At 36.7% G+C, this 21,656-nt stretch overlaps 1 protein-coding gene and 1 pseudogene across 5 annotated transcripts in view; one reads left to right on the forward strand and one right to left on the reverse strand.

Annotated features, from left to right (window-relative positions):
- The window catches only part of TMEM135 (transmembrane protein 135), a 278,687-nt gene that overhangs the window by 51,941 nt on the left and 205,090 nt on the right, over positions 1–21,656 (forward strand). The window lies entirely within an intron of this gene.
- Positions 645–4,832, reverse strand: LOC116477203 (E3 ubiquitin-protein ligase XIAP-like; annotated as a pseudogene).

Consider the following 21,656-nt stretch of genomic DNA (forward strand, 5'->3'; position numbering starts at 1 on the left):
CCCATAAGCTATATCTTTTTAAAATCATGTTTTCCTAAAAAAAGTAAAAGGGAAGCCACTTGTATTTGAGGATAATCTTCTCTGTGTTAATGGATAGACTTAAATGTTCAAAAAAGCCTTGATATCATCTGGTTTGTCCCTATCATATAGGATTGAATTTCACTTATTTTAGAAGGAAATCACTGTCTTGTGCTCTTCATTGCCTTTTTTAAGTTTACATCTTCATCTTTGATAGGCTGTACTTCTATGTGTATATATCTGTCTCTTTATATCTCTTTATATATATATATAATTTCATATTCTGCCTCTGTTGTGATTTCTTATGGGAAAAATGATATAAGGATGGGTTTTTGTGATGTATATTCTTCTTGAATATTAAAACAACATTGGTACTATCTCCAAACACTCAGTGCATTTAATAATATAATTAGCTAGGCTTCCAAATTTTTAAGTTTACAGAAATGAAGTTAATGTTATGTTGTTTGATATTCTTTAAAGTAAATATATAATCAAGGTTATATAAATTTTATTGCCAAGTTAATATTTTAAAAACATTTACATTGAAATCTTTTCAGGTTGTTTAATAGACTTGATAGTCAACATTAAAAAATTTAACTAGGAAAGATTAATAATTATTTATTTACCTAAGGTTTAGTTCTTGAATTCTGTAACAAGGGAGTATATTTCAGAGTTACATTTAGCAATTCATTTTAGTTATAAAATATTTACTTTTTGCTCTGTACTTTTGTGTTTCTGTGCTAGATGCTGGTAAACAAGAGATAGCTTTTGCATTCATGGAGTTTTACTCTCTAGTGGGAGAAGTCACGGCAGAAATAATAATGTATGAAAAGGACTGAAAGATGATTTATAGGGTCCTGTGGAAATTATATAGCACCAAACTATTCTGGGTGTGTGGGGTTGGGTCAGAGAAGAGTGGATGTAACCCCTTTTGAGTCATAGACCTCTATGAGAATCTGATGACATACATGGACATTCTGTATAGAAAACTGCTCATGTAAGGAATGATACCTAAATTTCATTTCAGAGTGTTCATAGACCACCAATTAAGAAAGCCTAGAGTATGCCATCAAGTAAATTTATTTTAAAATACTTCAGAAAATTAGGAGTTTTAAGGACTTTTAATTGTAATGAAATGGAAATTTCAGGACAGCAGGAGAGCAGGAGAGTAGGATTTCTTTTTGGCATTATACTCCTTGAAAGAATTCTTACTAGAATATAAGCTCTTGAGCTTCTAAATAGAGTCTGTCATGTAGTAGAGATTTGATAAATATTTGTTGAATTAATGACAATCTTGCTGGGTATAGAATTCTAGATTGACAATGATTTAAAGATAATCCTTTATCTTTGTTCTATGTAGTTACTTTTTGTAGTCTGTTGGTTTTACTTTTTAGGTATTCTCTCTTTTTTTCTCAATTTTTTTAAGATTTACTTTGGAAGAATTTATTTTTGGCATATTGGATTTACTAGGATATATATTTATTTTTATTTAGTTTGGTCAGAACTCAGCTTTTGTAGTCTGAGAATTCATGGTTAGTTCTGGAATTAAATTCTTATCCATCCCCTCTTTGAATCTTGCTTCTCCCCATTCTCTATATTCTATTGTTTTGGAACTCCTTTGACATGCATGTTAAACATTCTTATGTCCCTCTTCATGTTTTCTTAATCACTCTTTAACATTTTCCTACTTTTTCATCTCTTTGTGCTGAATTCTGGTTATCTTTTCAGATTTATCTTCAAGTTAACTCATCTATTTACCTGTTTCCATTTATTTTATTTATTTTATTTTTTTGGTCTCATTGTATTGCCCAGGCTGGAGTACAGTGGTGTGATCACGGCTCACTACAGCTCGAACTCCTGGGTGCAAGCAATCCTCCTACCTCAGCCTCCCAAGTAGCTGGGACCACAGGCATGTACCACAATGTCCAGCTATTTCTTTTTACTTTTATTTTTGTAGAGATGGGATGTTGCCTATGCTGGTCTCAGACTCTTGGGCTCAAGTGATCCTTTTGCCTTGGCCTCCCAAAGTGCTGTGATTGTAGGCAAGAGCCACTGTGCCCAGCCAATTTACTTGTTGTTTTTATGTATTATTATTATTTTTTGAGATGGAGTCTCGCTCTGTCACCCGGGCTGGAATGCAGTGGTGTGATATCGGCTCACTGCAACCAGTGCCTCCTGGGTTCAAGTGATTCTCCTGCCTTAGCCTCCTGAGTAGCTGGGATTACAGGTGTGCACCATCACGCCTGGCTAATTTTTTTTGTATTTTTAGTAGAGACGGGGTTTCACCATGTTGGTCAGGCTGGTCTTGAACTCCTGACCTCGTGATCTGCCTGCCTCAGCCTCCCAAAGTGCTGTTATTACAGGCATGAGCCACCACACCTGGCCAATTTACTTGTTTTTAATGCTGAACCTGTCCAGTAAAAATTCAGTTTGAGTGATGATATTTTAATTTTAAAAAGATGATAAACACCAGACTTAACATAAAATCCAGATTTTATGTTAATTAAATGTTAAGTAAATAATCATCTAACATACCTCCATAGTACTTTTTTCCATCATATATTGGTTATAAACTCCATTCATTTCTTCATGTGATTTTATATTATAATTTTCTTTTGAAAAATTTACTAAGACAATACTGATTTTATACAAGGAATTTCCATCATGATCTTTCATTTATTTCTAAAATAATAGACTCTGGGTTTTTAATTGGTCATGAAACTTTGATTGCTTTGGTGTCACCAGCTTTGGTTGGAGACTACTTGGAATATTTGAATGTCAATGTAAACTTTATTCCCCAAAAGCCAAATTACATATGGCTAGACTTCCTTTTCAGTTCCTATATAATACTTTTCTGAAGCTGTCACGCTACAGGTTCTTATTATTTGTCTCTCATTTTCTTCTTACAGCCTAGGACCAATTCTGTGTTTGATATATTTCTCATTTTGTTATAATTTTTCAGTAATTTAGAGGTCTTGGAATGAGTTCTGTGCTATTACTGGCAGACTCTGGATCTGGAGCTCCTCATTACTTCTTCTCCCCTTTTTTCAATAATACTTTCTTCAATTCCCTCTACCTAGTCTTTCCTCTGGCTCATTAGAAATTACAATATAGGCTGGGTGTGGTGGTATGTAGTCCCAGCTACTTGAGAGGCTGAGGTGGAGGATTGCTTGAGGGCAGTAGCCCAAGACCAACCTGGGTAACATAATGAGACCCCGTATCTTTTTGCAGTGAAGTCTGACTTGATTCATCTTGTGTCTTTCTGAGCACTCAATGAATCTGCAACCAGAACCTCAGGTGACTTATAGTTGCTCCCAGATGTTTGAATTTTTTCTTCCATTATTTTCTCAGTATTCTTTAAACTGAATCCCATTTGTATACCTTCTTGTACCATAGGATTTTGAAAGATGGTATAATCCATTCTTATAGTTAGTGATGACATTTTTTTCAGCACTTCTCACCAGTTACTCCTCAAGTGAATGGGTTAAATGGATATTATTTATATATTCTTGTTCTTTCTCCTGTAATAGATATTTACACCTTGGATACCACTTAGCATGTTGTTCCCAGGAGTGTTCAATGGGTTTCCATCAGTTAGCCTTCTTCCACAGCAAAAGCATTTTACTTTATCACCTTTACCTAAAGCATAAAATTCAGCTCCTGCACGCTGCTGCTTGTTAACTGAGTACATCCATATCTACAAAGTAATGATCTGTGCTTCATAATCCTCCATGGATGGATTTCTTCAGAGGTTTTGTTGAATTGGGGAAATTCCTATCAGAACTCACAATGTCAGATTCACTTCAAATATTAACATTCTGGCCCAAAACAAAGAAGCAATTAAGAAAGTGTTGCCTATGTTCTTCTGCCACCAGCCAGCACTATAAGGTTCCCAATTTTTCAGTTTTCTACCACAATAAAAGCACTGCACTCGGTCATCAATACCTGTGTATTAGAGTTCAGCACTAACTAACTGTCTTGGGGTTAAGTGGGCGTAGTTTGGCCAGTTCTGGAATGACTATAATTGAGCTTCCTCACTATACATGGTGGGTTTCTTGGGTATATGGTATCTGATACATCTAAAGCCTCTCCAGTTATCAAAAGATAATCTGCATGAATCTCAGATGGCCTAAGGCAAATTGATTACTGTTTCCCAGTTTTCAACTTTGTACTGACCATTTTGGATACTAGGATTTGCAGGTTGTGTGGCACTATTTTAAAAGTAAATGCCAGCCGGGCGCGGTGGCTCACACCTGTAATCCCAGCACTTTGGAGGGCTGAGGTGGGCAGATCACAAGGTCAGGAGGTCGAGACCATCCTTGCTAACACAGTAAAACTCCGTCTCTACTAAAGATACCAAAAATTAGCCGGGCGTGGTGGCGGGCACCTGTAGTCCCAGCTACTCGGGAGGCTGAGGCAGGAGAATGGTGTGAACCTGGGAGGTGGAGCTGGCAGTGAGCTGAGATCGCGCCACTGCACTCCAGCCTGGGCAACAGAGTGAGACTCCGTCTCAAAAAAAAAAAAAAAAAAAAGCCATTGGTAATCTGCAGTTTGGGATGCTTTCTTGTATCTGCCAACTGCTGAGTCTCCATATTGCATTCTATCTACTCCTGCATGACCACTAAAGCACCACATGGTATCTCCTTCACCAATATAAAGAAAACCTACTTGTGCCAGTGTTGATGCTGAAACAGGACTACTACTTGGAAAGCTAGCAAAAGTTTTTAATCCGTTAAACTCTTCTACAAATTCTTCATCCTTATGGATGTCTGCAGGTACACAGTTTTAGATCCTTCAAAATTGTTAAAAGCCATCTTCTCTTGAAAATAGGACTTGTTCACCTTTTCTTAGGTGTCAAAGAGTTTGGAAGGCAGTCTTGGAGAGCGTAAGCTACCCACCCTCCCACCCAGCTATAACTTCCTTCGACAGTCCTGGGAACCCAGTCACGGAGCCCTTGCTGGGGTGGGTGTGGCTTTCCTGCCCTCCCCAGCAGCCTATAATATCATTTTATACAGAGAAAATAAAAAAGATATTTCAGTCTTTCTTCTTGCATTATTGATCACATATGCTTTAATAATTATTCATATTTGGAATAGTTAAAACCATGTTAATACACAATCACCTTTTTTTGAATACTGATACAGGTAGTGATTCTCAAGCATAGGCATTCTTAAAAATTTTCTGTAGTACAGTTTCCATTGGGAAAAAACCCTACAAAGTTATGTTGCATTTATAATAATTATAATTGTATTCACTTCATTTCCTTGACAGGAGAGAACTTGGATTTTGGCTAGGCTTTGATAAGAGTCAGATCTTCTGCCTACGACTTTGCATGTCTGATGATTGGTAGAAGTTTTAACCATCTATCTTTTAGCCATGTGCATTTTAAATTTATTTCTTTTTCATTACCCACATATTTTCAGGGCTTGGCACCCTAGGATGTATCTATATATCATTATGGCCTCTGGTTCTTCACCTTTATGTCATGACGGGGTAAGTTGGCACAGTAGACAACAGAGTATTCCTGGAAGCCATTCTTTTTTTTTTTTCAATACAGGGTCTGGCTCTGTCACCCAGGCTGGAGTGCGGTGGCATGATCTTGACTCACTGCAACCTCTGCCTCCTGGGTTCAAGCGATTCTCCTGCCTCAGTCCCCAGAGTAGCTGGGATTACAGGCGCACACTGCCATGCCTGGCTAATTTTTGTATTTCCAGTACAGATGGGGTTTCACCATGTTGGCCAGGCTGGTCTCGAACTCCTGACCTCAAGTGATCTGCCCGCCTCGGTCTCCCAAAGTGCTGGGATTACAGGTGTGAGCCACCGTGCCTGGTTGCCACTCTTTTAATGAGCCACTAGGAATCAATGTTCTATACCTAAAAGCAACTGGAAAGTAAATTAATGAATATATCATGCTAAACCCAAACTCAATATATCTTGCTAAACTCAACTCTACTAGTAAGCTGGATCCCAAAACCTAATGCTGTTCATCACAAGCTGAAGTGTGACAGAGAAATCAGAATGTAAAATGATAGAATCTTAACTATCTATGGTTAAAATACCTTATTTTTGCAAACGTTACCAATATGTGACTATGTGAGCAGATTTTGTAGGGCTCTTTTCGAGGCTTGCAAGAAGCCTGTGGTTATGGGGGGTCTTTATGTTTCTCTGGCTTCCTCTTACCACCACTGTCTCCTTCCTCATTCTCCACTTCAGCCACACTGCCCTCTCTGGTGTTGAGTGAGCATGACAAGCATGCTTTCTCTTCAGGACTTTGATACTTGCTGTTCGCTCTGTTTTGAGCTCTTATTGCCAGATATCTGCATGGCTTGCTGTTTCATTTCACTGAGACTGCTGAAATGTCACTGTTGTGAGGCCTTCCACATCTATCTCACATAGTAACAGTCACTCTTCATGTCACTTATACCTCTGCAGTCCCAAACCTCTGTATCTTTTTTTTCATGGAATTGATCAACATCTAACATATATCTTTTTTGCTTATTATTTTATTGTCTGTCTTCCCACCTTGGAATTTAAGCTTCATGAATGTAGAGTTTTTGTGTGTTTTATACATTGCTGTATCATGCCTAGAACAGTACCTAAAATGTACTTTGTGCCATAATTTGTTAAATGAATCATAGATGAATGTGTTTATTAACCCATCTATGCTGGAGGTTGCAAATTTTTTTTTTTTGTGAAAAATCAGACCTTGGCGATGACCTTGAGCAGTAGGAAAAAAATAAGTCCTGTAAGCTTAGCGTTCCAATAATGGAACACTAGGCATAAATGGGTTAAACAGAAGGATTTATAGGAGACATACCAAATCATACCTAGATATTTATTTTAAAGCTTGTTTTAAATATTTTAGGTTGGTGCAAAAGTAATGGTGGTTTTGCTGTAATATTATTTACTTTATAAGTAAAACCTTGCTTTATTTGACTGCATTAATGTTGTATTTTAGATTAAAAGATACAAAGATTAAAAGTTGGTTGTTGTGGTACATAGATGAAGTACGTGACTTATTTTGAACTGCGTGTGAACACTTCTGTTTTGCCACCACATGGTGATGTAATCAGAATCCAGAAAAATAAATAGCTTGAGGAAATCATCTACTTTAAAACGATAAACTTAAATTATTAAGTGATAATAAATACTACAACCTGAGAAGAATTTAAAACGATTAATCTTGGTTATAGATTATTTATATTGTATAACAAAGTATCTTAAATTTTTTTTTTTTTTTTGAGATGGAGTCTTGCTCTGTTGCCCAGGCTGCAGTGCAGTGGTGCAATCTCGGCTCACTGCAAGCTCTGCCTCCTGGGTTCACGCCATTCTCCTGCCTCAGCCTCCCAAGTAGCTGGGACTATAGGCGCCCGCCACCATGCCCGGCTAATTTTTTGTATTTTAAGTAGAGATGGGGTTTCACCGTGTTAGCCAGGATGGTCTCGATCTCCTGACCTCGTGATCCGCCTTCCTTGGCCTCCCAAAGTGCTGGGATTACAGGTGTGAGCCACCATGCCCAACCAAATATCTTAAATTTTCTTAATGGCTTTGTTATTGTGCTGCTTTTCTTATGTTTTCAAGAAAACTTTAAAATATTATGCCTGCATGCTAGAATAGATTTGAGTTTTGGTGTATTTTTTTAGATACTCACATGCTTTTCTGTAGTAGCACATGGTATATACTTCAACACCCAAATACTGTGTGTATTCATACACTTATTTAAAAATTATAAGTAAACTTTCTAAAACTTTTGTGTGTTGCCTGCTTTAGATTGTAAATTCCTGGGAAAGAGATCTTTGACTTTGATATTATTGATGTTGGAGAGCACACTTAAAATACTGTATTTGAAAAACATTAAAACTTTTATTTTGAAATAATTATAGATTCATATGCAATTATAAAAAATAATATAGGGATCCCGTGTTCTCTTTACCCATTTTCCCCCAATGGTAGCATATCGCAAAACTATAATATAATATCAAAACCAGAATATTTAATTGATACAGTCAAGATACAGAATATTTCCATCATAGCAACACCCACTTCTCTCCTGTTGTCACCCCTCCTTAACCCCTGTTCATGGTTTTTAGCTATTATGAACAAAGCTGCTATAAATATTCATGTACAGATTTTCATGTTTTTATTGGTCTGGGATAAATGCCCATTAGTGCAGTTGCTGGGTTTATATTGTGGTTACATGTTTCGTGGTGGGTTTTTTTTTTTTGTTTTGAGACAGAGTTTTACTGTCGCCCAGGCTGGAGTGCAGTGGCGTGATCTCGGCTCACTGCAACCTCCACTTCTCAGGTTCAAGTGATTCTCCTGCCTCAGCCTCCTGAGTAGCTGGGATTACAGGTGTGCGCCACCATGCCTGGCTAATTTTTGTATTTTTAGTAGAGATGGGGTTTCACGTTGTTGGTCAAGCTGGTCTCGAACTCCTGAACTTGTTATCTGCCCTCCTTGGCCTCCCAAAGTGCTGGGATTATAGGCGTGAGCCACCACGTTTAGTTTTTAAAGAAACTGTCAAATGTGTTCCTGAGTGGTGGCTGTACCGTTTTGTTCGGGTTCCTAACCTAGAAGAAACCTTTGAATCTCTAGTTCTTTAAAATGGAAAACTTTTTTGAGGGGGTACATTTGTCTGTAAATTTTAGTATTAGAAAAATTTCTGAGAAAATACAAAATGTGAATTGGTGTTTTTAGCCATTTATAAATGCTCAGTAATTCAAAACTTTAATGAGATCAAAGACTTGACACATAGATTTTGACTATGTCTAAGGGAAAGTGAATTTGAACATGATCATAATATTTTCTGGATACTAATAATTACCTGATACACTTCATCTTCCTTTGTATCTAAACAGAGCCATTTATTTATTACAGTATAACTTTTACTACATGAAGAGGGTGCTTGTTTCAGAACAGGTAGGGATTTAAAGATTCAGGGAGAACTGAATTCAATCTAAAGAAATAACTTTTTCTTATGGCTTGATTATATTGCTTACGAGACTAAGTTGAAATTATTGGCTTATAACATCCAACAATAAAATTTCTAAATGTTGTGAGGTTTTATTTAAACAAAATATTTACTGTTTTTTGGTATGTGTTTCTAATTTGGAAAATAAAGAGGAAAGTAAAAGTCATCTGTATTTTAGAGGCCAAGGCAAGTGGATCACCTAAGGTCAGGAGTTCGAGACCAGCCTGGCCAACATGGTGAAATCCCATCTCTACTAAAAGTACAAAAATTAGCTGGGCGTGGTGGTATGCGCCTGTAATCCTAGCTACTAGGGAGGCTGAGGCAGGAGAATTGCTTGAACCCAGGAGGTGGAGGTTGCAGTAAGCCAAGATTGCGCCACTGCACTCCAGCCTTTGCAACAGAGCAATACTCTGTCAAAAAAAAAAAAAATAAAAAAATAAAGAACTTTAAGAAAAAGAGCCATCAGATACTAGTAAGTTTTGATAAGTTGCAATTATTAGACCATTAGTTTATAGCCTTAATGATTAACTAGCACTTAAAAACATACAAATTGAAGGCAATTGTATTAATACCCATCTGAAAATGTTGCTTTCTTGTTATATGTTAGTTAGCGTGTATTAGAGTGAAAAGTACCCAATTTAAAAAATAGTAGTTTTCTAGATTTTAAATGTTGATAGTGAATTAGTTATTAAAGGTCAAAATGAATGAAATGTATATAGAAATAAGTATAAAGAGTTAAATATTTTCTCTGACCAAGATATGTCTATAAAATTATGGAAAAATTTTCCTGGGGCTAATATGCCAGAGCCAGTTACCCATAAGAGAACACTCAGGGCCGGGCACGGTGGCTCACGCTTGTAATCCCAGCACTTTGGGAGGCCGAGGTGGGCGGATCACCAGGTCAGGAGATCGACACCACGGTGAAACCCTGTCTCTACTAAAAATACAAAAAATTAGCCAGGCGTGGTAGCGGGCGCCTGTAGTCCCAGTTACTCGGAGAGGCTGAGGCAGGAGAATGGCGTGAACCCGGGAGGCGGAGCTTGCAGTGAGCCGAGATTGTGCTACAGCACTCCAGCCTGGGCGTCAGAGCGAGACTCCATCTCAAAAAAAAAAAAAAAAAAAGACAACACTTGCTGTTAGAATTTAACTTTGCCACAGTATGATTTAAAAGAGAACACATAAGCAAAATTTGCATTTGCATGATTTTCCTTTATTGTATCAGTTGTGACAATAACTAAGTTTTCCAGTCTTTCAAAATTTATTATATGCTGCTAACATTTGTTTAAAATGTGATGTCAAATGTAGTTAGTTCACTTACATTTTATTATAAGAAAAAAATTTAAGACATTTAAAAATCCTTCTGTGTGAGTCCTTTCGAAAACTTCTTTGTAATTTTATTTATGCCACCAAACATTTTAATAGTATATACGTTTTAAAATTGTAAACATGCATCTAATGTATGTTAGCAATTTGTCTTTAGCATTTGGTTTTTAATGTTAAACATGCAGTGTCTTTTGTTAAAACATCTGTATTTGGTTTTTCAAACATAGGTTTGAAAATGGTGATTCAGGCTAGGCACAGTGGCTCACGCCCGTAATCCCAGCACTTTGGGAGGCCGAGGCGGGCAGATCACCTGAGGTTGGGAGTTCGAGACCAGCCTGACCAACATGGATAAACCCGTCTCTACTAAAAATACAAAATTAACCGGGTGTGGTAGCACATGCCTGTAATCCCAGCTACTCGGGAGGCTGAGGCAGGAGAATAGCTTGAACCTGGGAGGCGGAGGTTGCATTATGCTGAGATTATGACATTGCACTCCAGCCCGGGCAACAAGAGCAAAACTCCATCTCAGAAAAAAAAAAAAAAAAAAAAAAAGAAGAAGAAGAAGAAGAAAAAAGTGCTTTCTCTTGTTCTTTCACTCAACAGAGAATGATCCCCACAGACCAAGCAGACACCAGCTTAGTGTCCTCTAATTCAATTTAATTCTAATACTGTCTACCTGGAGATAGCATCAGATTCCACTGGTTGAGGGCTCAGTTTCATAAGACTGCCTCTACCTCAGATGCCAATAGAAAGTAATAGTTGTTATCTGTACTTCTGACTGATCAGCTATAAATTGGAGTTCCCACTACCCCCTCTTCAAGTTCAGCTAATTTACCAGAGCAGCTCACAGAAAACTCAGGGAAACACTTTGCTTACATTTACTGGTTTATTACAGAGGATATTAGAAAGGTTATGGATGAACAGCCAGATGGACAAGATGCATATGGCAAGATACGGGAAAAGTCTGACAAGAGCAAATGTTGGTATGAATGTATAGGAACTGGAACCATGATATTCCTGCATGTGGGAATGTAAAATTGTTTAACCACTTTGGAAGCCAATTTGACAGTTTATTAAAAGGATAAACATATACTTTTCCATATGAGCCAACCAATCTATTCATAGACATTTACTTTAGAGAAATACATTTTTATTTCTTTTTAATTTATTTTTAATTGACAAATCATAATTGTATACATCTATGGGGTGCAATGTGATGTTTTGATATATATATGTATGTATATATATATATACAGCATGTAATGATTAAATCAAATTAACATCACCTCAGTTGTCATTTTTTATAGTGAGACATTTGAAATTTGCTCTTAGCTATAATATATTTTGAAATGTACAATATGTCCTTATTAACTATGGTCACCCTTTTTTGCAATATATCTCAAAAATTTATTTCTCTTGTCTCACTGAAACTTTATCATCACAACCCCCTCTTCCCTTGGACTCTGTTAACTGCCATTCTACTCTGTACTTCTATGAGTTTGACTTTCTTAAGATTCCACATATAAGTGAGATCATGTGGTATTTTTTTCTGTGCCTGGCTTATTTTAACTTAGCATAATGTCCTCCAGGTTCATTAGGTTGATTCCATGTCTTGGTTATTGTGAATAGTGCTAGAGTGAATATGGGAGTGAAGACATCCCTTTGACATACCGATTTCAGTTTCTTTGGATATATACTCAGAAGTGGGGTTGCTGGATCACTTGTTAGAGAAAAATCATATGGTATTTTTAGTTTTTTGAGGAACTCCCGTACTGTTTTTCATAATGACTGTACCATTTTACATTCTCACCAATAGTGTACAAGGATTCCTTTTCCTCCAGGTACTTGCCAACTCTTTGTTATCTTTTGACTTTGATAGTAGCCACTCTAACAGGTGTTAGGCAATATCTCATTGTGGTTTTAATTTGCATTTCCCTAATTTTTAGTGATGTTGAGCATTTTTAAATGTATGTGTTAGCCATTTTTTTTTTTTTCTTTAGAAATGTCTGTTCAGGTCCTTTGCCCATTTTTTTAATTGACTTGTTTTCTTGTAATTGTGTTAAATCCCTTACATATTTTGGATATTAACCCTTTATCAGATGTATAATTTGCAAATATTTTCTCCTAATCTGTGGAATCTGTGGGTTGTCTCCTTTTTTTTGAGACAGGATCTCACTCTGTCACTCAGGCTGGAGTGCAGTGGCGCAACCTTGGCTTACTGCAACCTTCACCTCCCAGGGTCAAGCAGTCCTCCCATAACTTCTTGAGTAGCTGGGACTACAGGTGCACGTCACTATGTGTGGCTAGTTTTTGTACTTTTTGTAGAGATGGGGTTTCACCATGTTGCCCAGGCTTCCAATCTGTAGGTTGTCTCTTTACCCTGTTGTTTCCTTTGCTGTACAGAAGCTTTTTAGCTTGATATAATCCCATTTGTCTATTTTTGCTTTTATTGCCTGTGCTTTTGGGTTCATATCCAAAAAAAAATTGCCTAGGCCAGTGCCATGAAGCTTTTGCCCTATATTTTCTTTTAGTAATTTTATGGAAGAGCTTATATTTATAGTCTTTAATCCATTTTGAATTAGTTTTTCTATACCGTATAGATAAGAGCCCAGTTTCATTCTTTTGCAAGTAGATATCTAGTTTTCCTAACGCCATTTATTGAGGAGACTTGTTCTTTTCCTGTTTTGTGTTGTTAGCACTTTTGTCAAAAATCAATTGACCATAACTGTGGGTTTATTTATTTCTGGGTTATTTATTCTGTTCCATTTGTCTGTCTGTTTTTATGCCAGTACAATGCTGTTTTGATTAAAATAGATTTAAAATATATTTTAAAATCAGGGAGTGTGATGGCTTCTAGCTTTGTTCATTTTGCTCAGGATTCTTTGGCTGTTTGGGGTCTTTTGTGGTTCCATTTGAACTTAAAGATTGCTTTTTCTATTTCTGTGAAAAATTACTTGGAGTTTCAGTAAGGATTGCATTGAATCTATAGATTGCTTTGGGCAGTATGAACATTTTAACAATATTAATTTTTCCAATTCATGAACATGGGTGTTTTTCTGCAGTTTTGTTTATCAGTGTTTTATAGTGTTTTTAGTATGTAGATCTTTTACCATCTTGGTTAAATTTACACCTAAGGATTTTATTTTTTGTTGTTGCTGTTGTAAATGGGATTATTTTCTTAATTTATTTTTGAATAGTTGAGTATTAGTGTATAAAAATATTACTGATTTTTGTATGTTGATACCGTATCCTGCAACCGTACTGAATTTATTTATCAGTTCCAACAGTCTTTGGTGGAATCTTTAGGGTTTTTAGTGTATAAGATCATATAGTCTGCAAACAGAGATTGTTTTACTTCTTTCTTTCCTCTAGGATTACTTTTATTTGTTTCTCTTGCCTAATTGCTATGGTTAGGGCTTCCAGTATTATGTTGAAAAGAGATGGTGAGAGTGGGCATCCTTGACTTTTTCCTCATCTTAGAGACTGCTTTCAACTTTTCACTGTTGAGTATGATGTTAGCCGTGGGCTTGTCATATATGGCCTTTATTGTGTTGAGGTACATTCCTCTATACCTAATTTGTTGAGCGTTTTATTGTGAAAGGATATTGAATTTTGTCAGCACTCTTTCTGCATCTCTTGAGATGATCATAAGGTTTTTATCCTTCATCCTGCTAATGTGGCATATAACAGGGGTCCCCAACCCCTGGGCCATGAACCCTGTCAGGAATCAGCCTGCAAAGCAGGAGATGATACGCGGGTGAGTGAGCATTATTGCCTGAGCTCTGCCTCTTGTCAGATCAGCAGCAGCATTAGATTCTCATAGGACCCCGAACCCAATTGCGAACTGCACATGTGAGGGATCTAGGTTGCATGCTTCTTATGATGATCTAAGGTGGAACAGTTTCATCCTGAAACCAACTCCCACGCACCCAGCCCGCCTTGCATCCATGGAAAATTGTCTTCCACGAAACCGTTTTCTGGTTCCAAAAAAGTTGGGGACCGCTGGCCTATCACATTTATTGATTTCCTGTTGAACCATCCTCGCCTCCCAGGGTTAAATGCCACTTGATCATGGTGAAAGATTTTTAAAAAACAAGTAAAAACACTTAAATGGATATATATTACTTGTACATATTTATATGCTACATGTAATATTTTGATACATGCATAGACTATGTAATGTAGGATATCCATCACTTTGAACATTTATCATTTCTTTGTGTTGGGAACATTTTTCCTTTTTTATTTACAGAAGATTTCTATAGTGTTGGGAACATTTTAAATCTTTTCTTTTAGCTATTTTGAAATATACTGTTGTTAACTATAGTCACTCACCCTACTGTGCTATAGAACACTAGAACTTATTTCTTGTATCTCACTTTATGTTTGTACTCATTCACCAACCTCTCTTCATCTCCCTTTCCCCTACACAGCTTCTGGTATTTATCATTCTGCTGTCTATCTGCATGAGGTCAACTTTTTTAGCTTTCACATATGAGTGAGAATATGTGACGTTTATCTTTTGTGCCTGGCTTTTTTCACTTAATATAATGATCTCCAGTTTCATCTGTGTTGCTGCAACTGACAGTATTTCTTTCTTTTCTTTTTGAGACAGAGTCTCTCTCTGTTGCTCAGGCTGGAGTGCAGTGGGGTGATCTCGGCTCACTGCAACCTCCACCTCCTGGATTCAAGTGATTCTCCTGCCTCAGCCTCCTGAGTAGCTGGGAATAGAGGTGCCTGCCACAACGCCTGACTACTTTTTGTATTTTTAGTAGAGATGGGGTTTCACCATGTTGGCCAGGCTGGTCTCGAACTCCTGACCTCAGGTGACCCATCTGCCTTAGCCTCTCAAAGTGTTGGGATTACAAGCATGAGCCACTGCACCCGGCTAACTGACAGTATTTCAAGTGAAATATTCTTTTAATGTATTAATTTGATTCAGTTTGCTAATATTTTGTTAAGGATTTTTGCATCTGTGTTCGTCAGGGATATTGGCCTGTAATTTTCTTTTCTTGAAGTGTCCTTGTTTGGCTTTGGTATCAGGGTAATACTGGCTTTGTAAAATGAGTTTGGGCGGATTCCTTCTATTTCAGGTTTTTGGAAGAGTCTGAGAAAGATTGGTATTAGTTTTTCTTTAAGTGTTTATTAGAATTCACCAGGTCCTTGGATTTTCTTTGATGGGAAACTTTTTGTTATTTATTCTATCTGCTTATTCATTTTTGGTTGTATAAGGCCATTCTTGCATTGCTATAAAGAGATATCAGTCTCAGAGGCTGGATAATTTATGAGGTTTAATTGGCTAATGGTTCTGCAGGCTCACGGTTCTGCAGGCTGTACAGGAAGCATAGTCCTGGCATCAGCTTCTGGGGAGTCCTCAGGAAGCTTTACAATTGTGGCAGAAGGTGTGAAGTGGGAGCCAGCATGTCACATGGTGAAAGCAAGAGCAAGGGTAGGGATTGAGCGTGCCACACACTTTTAAATAACTGGATTTCATGAGAACTCGCTGTCACGAAGACAGCACTAAGCCGTGAGGGATCCACCCCCATGATACAAACACTTCCCACTGGGCCCCACTTGTAGCATTGAGGATTGCAATTCAACATGACATTTCAGTGGGGACAAATATACAGACTATATCATTGATCTATTTAGATATTTTTTATTTCTTCATCTTTCAGTCTTGGTAGGTTGTATGTATCTAATAATTTATCCATTTCTTTTAGGTTATATAATTTGTTGGCATATAATTGTTCATAGTTCTTTTTTGTATTATACTTTAAGTTCTGGGGTACATGCGCACAATGTGCAGGTTTGTTACATAGGTATACATGTGCCATGTTGGTGTGCTGCACCCATTAACTCGTCATTTACATTAGGCGTTTCTCCTAATGCTATCCATCCCCCCTTCCCCCACCCCACGACAGGCCCTGGTGTGTGATGTTCTCCACCCTGTGTCCAAGTGTTCTCATTGTTCAATTCCCACCTATGAGTGAGAACATGCAGTGTTTAGTTTTCTGTCCTTGGGATAGCTTGCTCAGAGTGATGGTTTCCAGCTTCATCCATGTCCCTACAAAGGACATGAACTCATCATTTTTATGGCTGCATAGTATTCTACGGTGTGTATGTGCCACATTTTCTTAATCCAGTCTATCATTGATGGACATTTGGGTTGGTTCCAAGTCTTTGCTATTGTGAATAGTGCCACAATAAACATACATGTGCATGTGTCTTTATAGTAGCATGGTTTATAATCCTTTGGGTATATACCCATTAATGGGATTGCTGGGTCAAATGGTATTTCTAGTTCTATATCCTTGAGGAATCACCACACTATCTTCCACAATGGTTGAACTAGTTTACAGTCCCACCAACAATATAAAAGTGTTCCTATTTCTGCACATCCTCCCCAGCACCTGTTGTTTCCTGACTTTTTAATGATCGCCATTCTAACTGGTGTGAGATGGTATCTCATTGTGGTTTTGATTTGCATTTCTCTGATGACCAGCGATGATGAGCATTTCTTCATGTGTCTTTTGGCTGCATAAATGTCTTCTTTTGAGAAGTGTGTGTTCATATCCTTCGCCCACTTGTTGATGGGGTTGTTTGATTTCTTCTTTGTTTAAGTTCTTTGTAGATTTTGGATGTTAGCCCTTTGTCAGATGGGTAGATTGCAAAAATTTTCTCCCATTCTGTAGGTTGACTGTTCACTGTGATGATAGTTTCTTTTGCTGTGCAGAAGCTCTTTAGTTTAATTAGATCCCATTTGTCTATTTTGGCTTTTGTTGCCATTGCTTTTGGTGTTTTAGACATGAAGTCCTTGCCCATGCCTATGTCCTAAATGGTATTGCTTAGGTTTTCTTCTAGGGTTTTTATGGTTTTAGGTCTAACATTTAAGTCTTTAATCCAGTGTCTCTTTCATTTTTCATTTTATTTTTCTTCTGTCTTAGACTAGCTAAGGGTTTGTCAATTTTATTAAAAAAAAACTCAGTTTTGTTGATTTTTTTATAGTGTTTTTCTAGTCTCTGTTTTATTTATTTCTGCTTTGATCTTTGTTATCTCTTTCATTTGTTTACTTTGGGCTTAGTTTGTCTTTTTCTAGTTCCTTAAGGTGTAACATTAGATTTGTTATTTGAAATCTTCTTCTTTTTTGATCTAGGCATTTAGTGCTATAAATTTCCCCTTCAGAACTACTTTTGCTGCATCCCATAAATTTTGGTTTGTTGTGCTTCCATTTTTGTTTGTCTAGGCATATGAATTCTGATTTCTATGTAAAGACTTGTATACAAATATTCTTAGAGCTTTTGGTTGGTTGCCAAAAACTAGAAGTAATCAAAAGTTCATTAATAGGTGATTTGATAAGCATATTGTGCTATGTCCAAACAGTGGTATACTTCTCATGTATAAAAGGGAAAGAGCTTTGACACATTGAACAATATGGAAGAATCTCAAAATCATTATGAGTGAAAGAAGCTAAGAAAAAAAGGATAATGTAATCTACAGTAACAGAAAGCAGGTATGTGGTGGGAGAGTAGGGAGTGAAAGGATTGGGTGAGAGAGAGTACAAAGGAACACAAGGAAACTTTGGAGGTGATAGATGTGTTAATTTTTTTATCGTGATGATCATTTTAGAGTATGTACATATGTAAAAACTTTTCAAAATATACTCTTTAAATTTTTGGTGTTTATTGTAAAGTTACCCCTTTATCTGCTGCCAAATATGTGTTCCAAGACCTCCAGTAGATGCCTGAAACCATGGGGAGTGCTGAAACCTAGATACATGATGTTTTTCCTATATATACATATCCTAATGAATTTTAATTTATAAATTTGGCACAGTAAGAGATTAACAACAATAGCTACAATAGAATAGAACAATTATAATAATACACTGTAATAAAAGTTACGTGAATGTGGTATCTCTGTCTCTGAAAATTCCTTGGTGTACTGTGCTCACCTTCCTCTTCTTGTAGTGTTGTGAGATACTAAATTGCCAGCATGAGGAGATGAAGTGAGGTTGATGATGTAGGCATTGTGACATAGCATTTAAAACTTATGAGCTGTTTATTTGTGGAATCTTCTATTAAGTGTTTTTGGACCACAATTTATTGTTGGTAACTAAAACCATGGAAAGCAAAACCATGGATAAAGGGGGACTACTATATGTCAGTTTTATCTTAGTAAACTGTTAAAAAATTATGTTTGCAGCATCAAAAACCCCTCAATCATCCTGGAGTTTTACATGTTCCTGCAGAATGTTAAAATAAATCAGCTTTTGCTAACATACTTTTGAAATAATTTAAAAGCACCAACTCATTTTTTTTGCCACTGTTGTTGTACTGTGTGTCAGTGTATTGGTGGATTTTAAATTTTTCTTTATGTGTTAATTAGATAGAGAAGTAAACCATATATGAATAAATTTTATTGACTGGCAAACAAGTTATCTTCCTCTTACTGGAATGGATAACAGAATGACTTCCTCTGGGTTCTTCCTTCTCTGCTGCCTGGCTTTTTTATGTCACTCCAGATTTTTGGTTGAGAGAACTTGGTTCAAATGTCCATCCCTAAAGCAATCATTTATGACCTGAGTGGCAATGTACCCACTGTAGAGGTATAGCTGGTTGTGGCAGTGTCGAAATTCCTCAAGGAGTGGGCAATTCTCAGTGGTATTATTTTCGGGCTGTATACCACTTATGCAAAAGGATATAGATAGTTTTCCAACTCAAATTACCAAAAAACACAGTAAAGTGGTTAAGAACACTAGCTCTAGAGTTAGATGGATTTAAATTTGAATCCTGGAAGGCTGGGCATGGCGGCTTGCATCTGTAGACCTAGCTACTTGGGAGGCTGAAGCAGGACAATTGCTTGAGCCCGAGAGTTTGAGGTTATAGTGAGCCATGCTTGCACTCCAGCCTGGGCACAGAGTGAGAACCTGTCTTTGAATTAAAAAAAAAAAAAAAATTGAATCCTGAATCCTGGTTTACCATTTAATAGCTTTGTGACTATAACTGCAAATCTAAATTTTCTCATCTGTCAAATGGAGTAATTCATAGATCATTTTTTGGTGATTATTATGAAGACTAAGTCAATATGACCTGAGGAAAAAGAAGCTATTAAACCTAGCATTTCTACACAGTGATAATGGATTATTCCACTAGGTAAGAGATGAGTAATTTAAAGAAATGTTTTTTTTTGAAACATTCTTTGATAAACATAGAACTCTATTTTTGACTGCTTTTTTAAGGAATGTGTGTGTGTATGTCTGTGTGTGGGTGTGATGAATAAATGAATAATTCAGGGTCAATAAAAAATTGCATACATTTAAAAATTACATAAAAATTACAGGCATTATATAAAGGAGGAAGTAATATTTAGGTTACTAGCATTGCACAGTCATATTCATAATATGTGATTAGTTTCCCAGAATACTTGCCTGGAGCTGACATGAACGTAAGTTCTGGGACTTAGCCCTGCCATAGATGCCTTATGTACTTCAACCTAGATGTTTCCTTTTCTAGTTCTGCATTCTTTCACTAACTGTAGACGAAATAAGTCATTGTTGAAGTCTTAAAATGTAGTTTCCTAAATATAGCTATAGAGTATATGTAGAAGCTTAGGACTCCTTAGCAAAGAAGGCCGAAGAAATGCTTAGTTATTTTTCTCCCATCTCTACTTTCCTTAATTAATCCCAGGAGTTTTTGTTGATGGCCTATTTTTTTGGTCGTGAATTTAAAGGGATTTTTTTATTTCACATCTTTTAGTTATTTAATATATGGGTTTTCTGTATTTTTATTTATTGTTCTCTGAAATAAGCTCTTCCATGTCTGAGATTTTGTCTTCTATGTCTATCTTTGAAATTTCCTAGCCAGGCACGGTGGCTCACGCCTGTAATCCCAGCACTCCGGGAGGCTGAGGCGGGTGGATCACGAGGTCAGGAGATTGAGACCATCTTGGCTAACATGATGAAACCCTGTCTCTACTAAAAATAAAAAAAAAAAAATGAGCCAGGCGTGGTGGCAGGTGCCTGTAGTCCCAGCTACTCGGGAGGCTGAGAGGCAGGAGAATGGCATGAACCCGGGAGGTGCAGCTTGCAGTGAGCCAAGATCGCACCACTGCACTCCAGCCTGGGTGACTGAGCAAGACTCTGTCTCAAAAAAAAAAGAAAAAAAGAAAAAGAAATTTCCTGCAGTAATAACCTGAGTGCTTTGTATTCAGTGAATTATACCCATATAGAAATATAGCTTGTGTTTGTTTATTGCTTTAAAACATGCTCCCATAGATTTTTCCATTTAACCTGTCACAACCACCCTGTTAAATAGGCATGACAGGTTTTATTGTCCCATTTATAGATGAGCAAAACTGAATATAAAAGGATATATGACTTGTCTGAACTCAGAGTAATAATATATAAATTAATATTGAAAACTCAGGATTTGATCCTGGTTTTAATGCTTTTACTCTGCTATTGTAGCCTATCTAAACATTATTGATTGATGACCTTCTAGAACTTGAGGCCTTTTAAATAATGATACCAGGAAACAAACCTTATATTTGGCAATAGTTGCAATATACAGCATGATTGTTTTATTTATGGTTTTTAAATTAATGTTGAATCTAAAGGGCTGGATATAATAGCAATGCTTATAAAAATTTAGCACTACTATGACAGCCTTAGGCAGCCTCAGCATGGATGTTGACTCAGTACACGTCTGTGTTAAATCATTTTATGTGACTTTGGTCTAGAAGGTAAGCATTACTTGTACTTTTAGGAATTAAATTATTCAAGTGTATTGTCCTTTTAAAACCAAAGGAAAAATAACTTATTTAATTTATATTCATTCAGTTAACTACTTGAGCCCTAAAAAATCGCTCACTGTTTTACTGTGTTCTATAGCTCTCTGGTCATCAACCGTATTTCACAGAGTTTTTATCATTCGTATGTGTTTCTTTTATTGTGATATCCATGGCTGTGGTTTATTATAATATTTAGTAATTTTCAAAAACAGAAGCAAAGAACTGTGTCTTTCCTTGCGTGATATTTATTGAACTCATTCTGCTTGTGAGACACAGTTTAATTGCAAGGTTAAATATCATCTTTACAATCTTGTATGTAAAATTATTATAATACTAAAATGTAAATGTAAGTGGTAAAACACATTTACTAATTTAAGAGTTTAAGTACTTTAGTTTTAAAACAATACATTATATGTTAAATTTTTTGGAAGAAAATCGTGTAGGGCTGATTCCTAGCATGATACAGGTTCTTATCATTTGTTAAATTATATGGCTGCATGGCATATGGTAAGGGTTTTTTTTTCTGCCAGTAATGAATTACATCACTTAGTAG

This window comes from Hylobates moloch, unplaced genomic scaffold (genome assembly GCF_009828535.3).
Source record: "Hylobates moloch isolate HMO894 unplaced genomic scaffold, HMol_V3 SCAFFOLD_11, whole genome shotgun sequence".
NCBI lineage: Eukaryota > Metazoa > Chordata > Mammalia > Primates > Hylobatidae > Hylobates > Hylobates moloch.